Raw genomic sequence first — 9,521 nt, 5'->3', positions numbered from 1 at the left:
CGTGTTTGAATTGCTCGGCCGGCAGTCCTTTGGATCCCGCCACTTTGTTGTATTTCGGTCTGTCTCTTTTTTGTCTGCAAATGCGTCCCGCTTCCCTGTCTCTCGGTATATATCTCAGCCCGCACGTGTTGTGGTCGATTGTAACTTTGGGAGTTACATCTGTTTTCTCTCCGCTGCGACACGGCACTCCGCGGACCACCTGTTCTTTTGCACTTTCCAAAAGTTAATTATTTTGGTTGCAGCTGTACGTAAGTAGCTGAAATGCCATCCCACTGTTTCCTTATTCCGAGTTCTTGACGAGTGCTCTCAGAAAGCAGGAGTGCAAGTAGAGTAGAATGTCACTCGACTATCTGTTGTGATTACATCTTCTCGACGTCGAACCTTCTTTATGTTTTTTGACTTGCGTGTTTTGCTGCTCAGAGACAGGGGCGAATCTTGGCTACAAAAAGATAGTGGTCCGAGTCGTGGTTTGGAACTCGGAGCTTACGCATGTCTTGAACACTGGAGACGTGTCTTCCGTCTATCACAATATGATGGATCTGGTTGCTGGTGTTTCTATCCGGGGACAGCCAGGTAGGCTGATGTATTTTCTTGTCAAATTCGTCCGCCGAAGTCGATCAGCCGCAACCCATTTACGAACTTTTTCTCGTGGAATTTACCGACTGTTGCGGCAAATATACCTTATTTGCCCACCCTGTCGTTAAGGTCGCCAAGAAAGATTTTTATATCATGGCGGGGTAGGTCTCATAAGTGCGCTCCAAGCGCTTATATAAGGCATCTTTGATCACATCGTCATTCCCTTCCGTCAGGGCGTGGGCGTAGATCAGCGACATGTTGAAGAACTTTGCTTTGATGCAGTTTGCAGCGAGACGTTCATCTATCGGGGTGGATGCCAGGATACGCCGACGGAGCATTTCTTCCACCAGGAATCCCACACTGAATTTGCGCAGCTTTATATGGTCACTGTAGTAAATACTACAAGGACCTACTTGCCTTAGTCCAGCGTCCCGTTCGACGTATTGTTTGGACAGCGGTGATGTGAACCTTTATTTTTACGAGGACATCAACCAGCTGGCCAGCTGCACCTTCCCAATTAAGGGACCGGACATTCATAGTCCTTATTTCGTTTGCCATGGTCGTCATCAAAAGTGGGGTCCCTTATCCGAAGCTGTCGTTGCGTTTTTCCCTATGCAGGGAATGTTTCGCCTTCAAACGGATGTTCTTAGGCTACCCAGAGGATACTTGATCAAAGACCGGAAGTCGTGAGCTGCTTAAGTAATATGTAATAGAATCGTTTTTGGCCACTCCCAAGTGAATGGCGACCAGAGAACTTTCCTCACTTGCGTGACCTTCTAGACTTGACTCCATCSTCCAGTACAGTAGATACATATATATTTGTTTCGATACGTAGGATTTCCAAAATAGTATATAAGGCTTACAAATATCAAAATAAAATCAAAATGAAAGATTTCTCACTCAATAAAAGACTTTTCATTTCCCGCATGCTTGGTAAGTGTTGGGTCAACTAACGTTACGCCCTATTAGAGTTATTTTAAGTTCAGTTACTCATATATAAGAGCACAGACTCAATTGTACTAACGAACTAAGGTATTGTAAATTGTATGTGCATAATGCTCCCACATAACTCATTTGTATATACACACGTATGCATGCCTACATAAGTATGTTCGCAACAACATAACGGCGAGAGTTTTTGTCATTCCTTTTGTGTGACTCTTTCGCATGTGCAAGCATATGAACATCCATCGAAAGTATTAGCATAAGCCTAATCATTGTACCTAATTTTACTGCATTTGCATTAAATAATATAGTCTATTTCTGACCACCAAGGTGACAAGTTTTCTATTTTCTACTTCCAATTTAATTACACAGCCCAATTTCTCATTTAAATCATTGTTGTTTCGTTGAGTTAACGCGGTTGGGAAAAAGTTTTCCTGATCCTACATTTTTTGGCGCCCAACGTGCGGCTAGTGTTTTAAATTGGYTTAGACGTTGCGATTAAATGAAATAAAAGTGTTATTTAATTTAGTAAAATAATTTGTACCCGGCTATCTAACATAAGTCTATCGTGATTCGTGCTCATCTTGGTCATCATAAGGCYCGCGCATAATAATAATCATCATCATTATCGCTGGAGAATTAGTTTGGCATTTCTTCATAATAAGTTGCAGAGGCTTAGATAAAGGTCATTGTATTCCATACAAAATACAGTAATACCTTACTGTTAGACCTAAATCAGTTATTCGCTGCTGCTCTGCACTGCTCAGAATTGAACGCAGTCGCTTCTGGCAATTCTGCCATCGTTGCTGCCCGCTGCCACTGCGAACGTCTGTCGTCTCTCCTACTTTCGCACTGCATTGCAAATACTCTATTCGCTGTCGCTATTACTGCTCGCTGCACCTGTTCGCTGCTTAGCTATCAATATCGCTGATACGCTAATAYGYCGCTTGTCACGCATCACATTGCATCGCTGCCGCTGCACYTGCAATTCTTTCGTCGCTCTTATTTGGTCACACCATCGCTATCGCTTATTCGCATTTCGCTGCAGCTTCCAACATATTCGTTTATACCCAACGAACCATTATATTATACTCATCCGTCCTTATATCGCAAACTTTATATCGTTTTCTAACAAACCTATAATTTATTTTTGGAATTTTTTCGTAAATTTTTGAACATTTTAAACATATCTTTGGAAAAGCTCAAACAACAACGGGCTAATATTAAGAAAAATATTTCTCGYATAAAAAACATTGTCGAGGCCAGTCTACGGCCAGGCGCTAAAATACTTTCATCAGCCGAATACAAATGTCGGCTTGGTATTCTGGAATCTTATGTTGTCTACACAAACGGAAATTAAAAGGATAGATCCTGAGGATTGTGGTCGCATGAGTCTTGAGGAGCTGTATATAACCACAAAGTTAATTATTCAGTCTCAAGTTACCGAGGATTCCAACACCACACTCTCAGACACCACTTCACCAAACCAAACTTCCTACATTCAACGGCAAGTACTCAGAATATCAAAATTTCGTAACTTTCTATCAGCAAATTATTGATCGAGAATATAGCATATGTAACGTAGAGAAATTTAATCATCTACGCAACTGTCTCAATTAAATGGCATTAGAAACTATTGACGCCTTTCAAGTATCCAATGAAAACTATTTGAAGGCATTGGAGAGACTCAAAACTCGATATATCAATCCAGCTCTCATATTGTTAGAAAACATTTGCTCTTTATTTGAGCTTTCGTCTATTCCAAAGAATCATGGCGGTCAGTTGAGAAGTTTAATTAATAAGGTATCTGCAATTTACGGCTCGTTATTCTCATTGGGAACTGAAAGTCAAATTTCACAAGCTATGCTTATTTATTTTGTTTTACAGAAGGCAGATGAAGAAACCAATCGCAAATGGAAGGAGTCTCTGGWCTTTAAAACTTTGCGAGCTGGGAAAATTGCACACACATTTTGGAGAGACATTGCCAGTACCTGGACTCAATTGATAACGCTCACACCATTGGATATGTACACCAAAGCACTACCAACTCGCATAAAACAAAACCTTTACGTAAAGGCTATTCGTTTTTCTGTTCCAGCTCATGTTGTTCGATGTGTTCCAGCAACAATCATAAAATACACAACTGCGACCGTTTTAAGGCACTTAGTGTGTGGCAACACTTTGACCATACAAAACAGTTGACTCTATGTATTAACTGCTTATCAAGCAGACATCAGTTATCGAACTGCGCATCAACGCATAAGTGTAGGATTTGTTATCGTCAACACCATACCTTGTTACATCGTAGGAATACACCAGATTCGTCAAATTCTACTTCGACATCCGCTGTTCATACACACATGAACAATTCGTCATCCTTTGACAACATCAACCTCGCCACAGCAGAGATTCTAGTTCGCGACGCTTCCGGAAACTATCATCTTGGCCTTTGCTGGATTCTTGCTCACAAGTTAATTTCATAACTCAAGAATTTTCACAAAAACTGATGCTTCCACGTAGCAAACATAACATAGAGATTGAAAATATTGGTAAGTCCTCTACCAATATAAAGTATAAAACTTCTACAAATTTGTATAATGACACCGTATCTCGAAGCCCTAACGGTAGAATCGTTCACTATGACCCTTCTTGCTTGGGTGAATCTTATAATACAGCATTTCAACGATTTAATGCGCTAGAAYGCCGATCGCAACAGTCCCCTATGATCAASAAAGAATACGTAGCCTTCATGGATGAATATGAGAGTCTAGGCTACATGGAAGTAGTACCCAATCCAAAATTGGAGGAACCTCACTACTATATCCCTCATCACTGCGTTTTGAAACCAAATAGCACTACGATGAAATTGAGAGTTGTATTTGATGCATCTTGTCGAACAACTACGCAAAAATCGACAAATGACATTCAAATGAGTGGACCTACAATTCAAATCGCTTCGCTCTTACTGCAGACATCGTTAAAATGTATTGGTAGATACTAATCAATRAGGAACATCGGAGGTTCCAATAAATTTTGTGGCGGAGTTCGCCTCAAAAGAATATTCACATTTCAGCTCAAAACTGTCACCTACGGTATGGKAGCCGCACCCTATCTTAATGTGCGTAGTCTACACTACCTCGCGGATCAATATGCGTCGAAATTTGTCGTTGGATCAGATGTCGTCAAGTCATTATTCTACGTCGACGATCTACTGTGTGGTGCTGACTCACTTGAGGAGCTATCAAGAATAAAACATGAGGTAACGGAATTGCTAAAATGAGGTGGATTTGAGCTGTCAAAATGGCATTCCAACCACCAATGCTTCACAGTCGAACACACTGACAAGGATTTAAATCTTGATACTTCTGTCACCAGTGCTCTTGGCCTTAAATGGGATCAAGTTAAATATCATTTTATACTTTCATTTCTACCAAAGCAGCCAATAAATGGAACCATTACTAAAAGAACAACACTATCCATCGCCTCATCGCTCTTTGACCCCCTAGGACTACTAGCACCAGTTATTGTTACCGCTAAAATTCTACTTCAGGAGCTGTGGTTGCTGAAAATAGAATGGGATGAATCGGTCCCACAAAACCTTGCGTCGGAATGGCAAATATTTGTCAACAACCTCTCGGATTTACCTTCTATTAAAATTCCAAGGTATTGTTTATCTGCTAACATGAAGTCTGTACAAATACATGGATTTTGTGATTCTTCGATACGTGCTTACGGCTGCGGAATATACACACGCATACTTGACAAATTTGGTAATGTTACCGTTCGCCTATATTATTAAGTCTACACTTTCTATTTACAATTTCTATACGTTTCTTTGGACAGATTCGCAAATTGTTCTTCATTGGCTTCAAATGCATTCGAGTACACTTTCACCCTTTGTTGGGAATAGAGTATCGGAGTTTCAGGATTTGACTTTGGATGCTTGTTGGAGACATGTGCCAACGAAAAGCAATCCAGCAGACATTATTTTCAGAGGAAGYACACCATTAGAACTCACAACTTCTATTTGGTTTAATGGACCTGAGTTTCTATATGAAGATGAAAGAAAATGGCCTAATAGAAAAGGTAGCGACATCGACATGGAAATTGTTAATGCAGAAATGCGTAGATCAGTATTTAACATAATTATCTTCTTGAAGCGCTTGAAAGGTACAATACTCATACTCGTGAAGTGCGGATTGTTTCATGGATGCTACGTTTTTACACTAGACTTAAAAAAGATAACAGGAAAATGGTGGATGGACCACTTACTCCTGATGAACTACGTCGCGCTTTGCTATGTTTGGAACGTTAAATAACAGCATTACGCTGCAGACATTCGATTGTTGCAGCGAAATAAAATGACAAATGGCATACTACGAAATTTAAATCCGTTCTTGGAAACAGCTCAAGGATTTGAACTACTAAAGGTAGGAGGTAGACTTGAACTGGCCAATCTTCCAGAAAGCAAGAAACATCCGATTCAACTACCAAGTAAATGTAGATTTGTTACGCGATATGTTCAATCTCTACATATTTAAAACTACCATGACAGCGTTGGGGGCTTTAATTCTTCCATCAGATATTTATTATGATAATGCAACTAATTTCGTCGGAGCTTGCAGCAAACTTTCAGAACTGAAAACCTTTCTTTTCAAGAAAGAAATCAAAGATGTCATCATAAATTATTGCGCTAATCAATTTATCAATTTTCATTTTATCCCTACTAGAGCACCTCAGTTTGGTGGCATTTGGGAGGCYGCAGTTAAATACCAAATTAACATACGAAGAACTCACTACAGCCTTGGTAGAAATAGCAGTTCTAAATTCTCGGTCTCTATCACCACTTTCGTCTGACCGGAGCGGCTACGAAGCTTTGGCTCCAGGTCACTTCTCAACTGGTAGTGCGTTAAAGAGTCCTACGGAGCGAGCAGTAGCTGACAACGTCAATCAAGTCAACGGATGGCATCAAATAACTGCCGTCAAACAAATATTCTGGAAACGTTGGTCACACGATTATATAAGCGATCTGCCAGAGAGAACAAAGTGGAACACTGACCATGGAAATGTTGGTAAGAACGCAATGGTTCTTATCCATGAGGACAATGTACCACCGCAACGATGGCTAGTTGGTGGTGTCATAGATGCTATCCCAGGAAAGGATGCACGAGTCAGAGTAGTTGATTTGCGAACTTCAAAGGGTATAATTTGTCGCTCAATCCACAAAATTGCTGTTTTACCTGTTGTAAAGTCTTTTCAACGGGGCCGGGATGTTGGGTCAACTAACGGTATTAGAGTTATTTTAAGTTTAGTTACTCATATATAAGAGCACAGACTCAATTGTACTAACGAACTAAGGTATTGTAAATTGTATGTGCACAATGCTCCCACATAACTCATTTGTATATACACACGTATGCCTACAAAAGTATGTTCGCAACAACATAACGGCGAGAGTTTTTGTCACTCCTTTTGTGTGACTCTTTCGCATGTGCAAACATATGAACATCCATCGAAAATATTAGCATAAGCCTAATCATTGTACCTAATTTCATTTAATTTCCATTAAATAATATAGTCTATTGCCAGGGACAATGGGATGCCCAAGTTATTCCAGTGTGAGAGCGCCTCAAAATAAGCGTTTTTTATAACATTTTCCATTATAAATTTTGGACATTTTAAATTAAAATACCCAACATTTATTACGAATGCAAATTATTATATATTGGACTTTTAATACATGGCGAAACTACTTAATTCCTTTTTATGATTATATGKTATATTAAAAAAACTGACTTTCGATATTTCAATACTTAATAAGGTGAATTAAGCCTGTTAGTTCTAAATTAATAAATGTTTTTAATCATTTGTAATAGAAAATAATTCTATTATGCATCAAATTACAAAACGTATCATAATATATTACCTTGTTTATACGAACGCATAATAGGGTTTCACCGAATACACTATGCTTCAAAACGTATGTATAAACTCATTTTAAAGACGTTTTGAAATGATCATGTACGTTCACTCGGACTCATTTTTCAATCGGTATTTCATTTCTCGCTTCGCCAGATATTTTTCTTATTGAAAATGCATAATTCTATATCATGAACAAACTGGAAAATCTAGTAAATTGTGTTATTTCGTATTTATCTTAACCAAATCTAAATATAAAGCAATAATGAACTTGGACTTCTACTTGTCCAATTACTATTTAATGAAAAACTTTGCTAAGAACTTATTTTTTTTGCAAATAACTGAAAACCGGCAGCTCTGTCAGTTAAGCGTATATTTATTTGAGCTTTTCGATTTGTCCTCATTCATTTATACAAAAGTGAAAAATTTTTATCAGAAATGGAAAATAATATTAAAAAACGAAATTTATGGAACCATATAGAAATTACTGAAATGCTTTCAGTAATTAAAGAGAACCATGTGGCTCGAGAACTGAAGGCAAAGGGACATAATACGGCACAGTACAAATAAGAACGAAGTTTAATTCATTAAAAAGTGAATACTATAAAGTAAAGCGTAATAATAACACCATTGGCGGTGAAAGACAGACATGCGAATATTTTGACTTACTGGATGAAGTTTTAAGCCATCGCCCAGCAATAGCGACAGAGGGAGAGGACACCTCACACAATAATTCGGAGAATGGTACAGCTGAATCTGAACACCCTCAAATTCAAGCAAGTTCAACGAAAACTTTTAAAAATCCAAGTATGTAGACCTGGTTGCTTCTAGTTTTGATTGATCAATCATTTTCAAGTTTCAGAAAAGAAAACCTACCAAAGGGTAATGGAGTATTTTACCAAAAACTGGAAGTAGACTCGGGACAATTTAATCGACGCAATAAAGGTGCAGCACACAAATTATTTAAGCACCATGGAAAAATTATTGGAAAAAAATCGCGCAGATCGCCAAAATGCTGGAAGAGGATCGTCGTGAGACAGCTAATATGTTTTCAAACATGGTCAGCATGATCCAGCCGCCATCACTTACATCAACGTGGTATCCCCACCAAATTGGGGTTCCATCACGTAGCGCCTGTCTCTTATACACATCTAGATGTGTATAAGAGACAGTCGTGAGACAGCTAATATGTTTTCAAACATGGTCAGCATGATCCAGCCGCCATCACTTACATCAACGTGGTATCCCCACCAAATTGGGGTTCCATCACGTAGCGCAGTGCATCCACACAGCAGTCATAATAATAATACCCAACGATTACCCTCCTCCCGCCCAACCGACGCGCGGGGCGCAATCCTCGAACGAGCGGAATTAGCCGAGTCATAAAAGGCAAGAGAGTTTTAAGCGTTGCGATCAGCTACAGAAATAAAAATTTCAACAGCCAAAATTAAGAATTAGATTAAAGTTTATAATTTTTAAATATTACTTGTTAAGAGTAGATAAAATATTTTTTTTTAATGGTAAAGAGAGAATCTGTTAGATCAAATGTGCTGGAATGAGAATTGAAATCATGACGTATACGGCGGAATGGTTCGTTAAACTCGAAATTTGTTCTAGACAATTTTAAAAGCAAAGGTTTAAACTGCCTGGTAGAGCGAACGGGAATATTAAAATTAATATGAGACAAGAGAGAGAGAGCTACAGACTGACCCATTGATGAGTTTTACAAAAAATATTATACCAAGCATTTCCCTACGACTAGCGAGTGTAGGGAGATTTATAAGTTTTAAACGGTTAGTGTAAGGTGGAAGATTTAAACTGCAATCCCAATGCAAATTATTTAAGGCAAAAAGTAAAAATTGCTTTTGAACGGACTCTATTTTCTCAGAAGATCAAGTTTATTCAAAAGAATTGAGTGGTTTACTTTATCAAAAGCTTTACTAAAATCTGTGTAGATAACATCAGTATTCTTATTCTCCCTAAAGCCCGTTGATACATGTGATACAAATTCAAGCAAATTAGTTATTGTGGATTTCCCTTTACGAAAACCGTGCTGAGAACAAGAAATTAGTGGAGAGATC

At 38.7% G+C, this 9,521-nt stretch overlaps 1 long non-coding RNA gene across 1 annotated transcript; it reads left to right on the top strand.

Annotated features, from left to right (window-relative positions):
• Positions 1 to 7,522: 7,522 nt before the first annotated feature.
• Positions 7,523 to 8,415, top strand: LOC108971930. The gene is made up of 2 exons (XR_001993589.1): positions 7,523 to 8,247; positions 8,303 to 8,415. It is a non-coding gene; the product is annotated as an uncharacterized LOC108971930 (long non-coding RNA).
• The last annotated feature ends 1,106 nt before the right edge of the window (positions 8,416 to 9,521 follow it).

Source organism: Bactrocera latifrons, unplaced genomic scaffold (genome assembly GCF_001853355.1).
Source record: "Bactrocera latifrons isolate USDA-ARS-PBARC rearing strain unplaced genomic scaffold, ASM185335v1 scaffold_1094, whole genome shotgun sequence".
Taxonomy (NCBI): domain Eukaryota; kingdom Metazoa; phylum Arthropoda; class Insecta; order Diptera; family Tephritidae; genus Bactrocera; species Bactrocera latifrons.
This window is presented reverse-complemented; position numbering and strand designations above follow the sequence as displayed.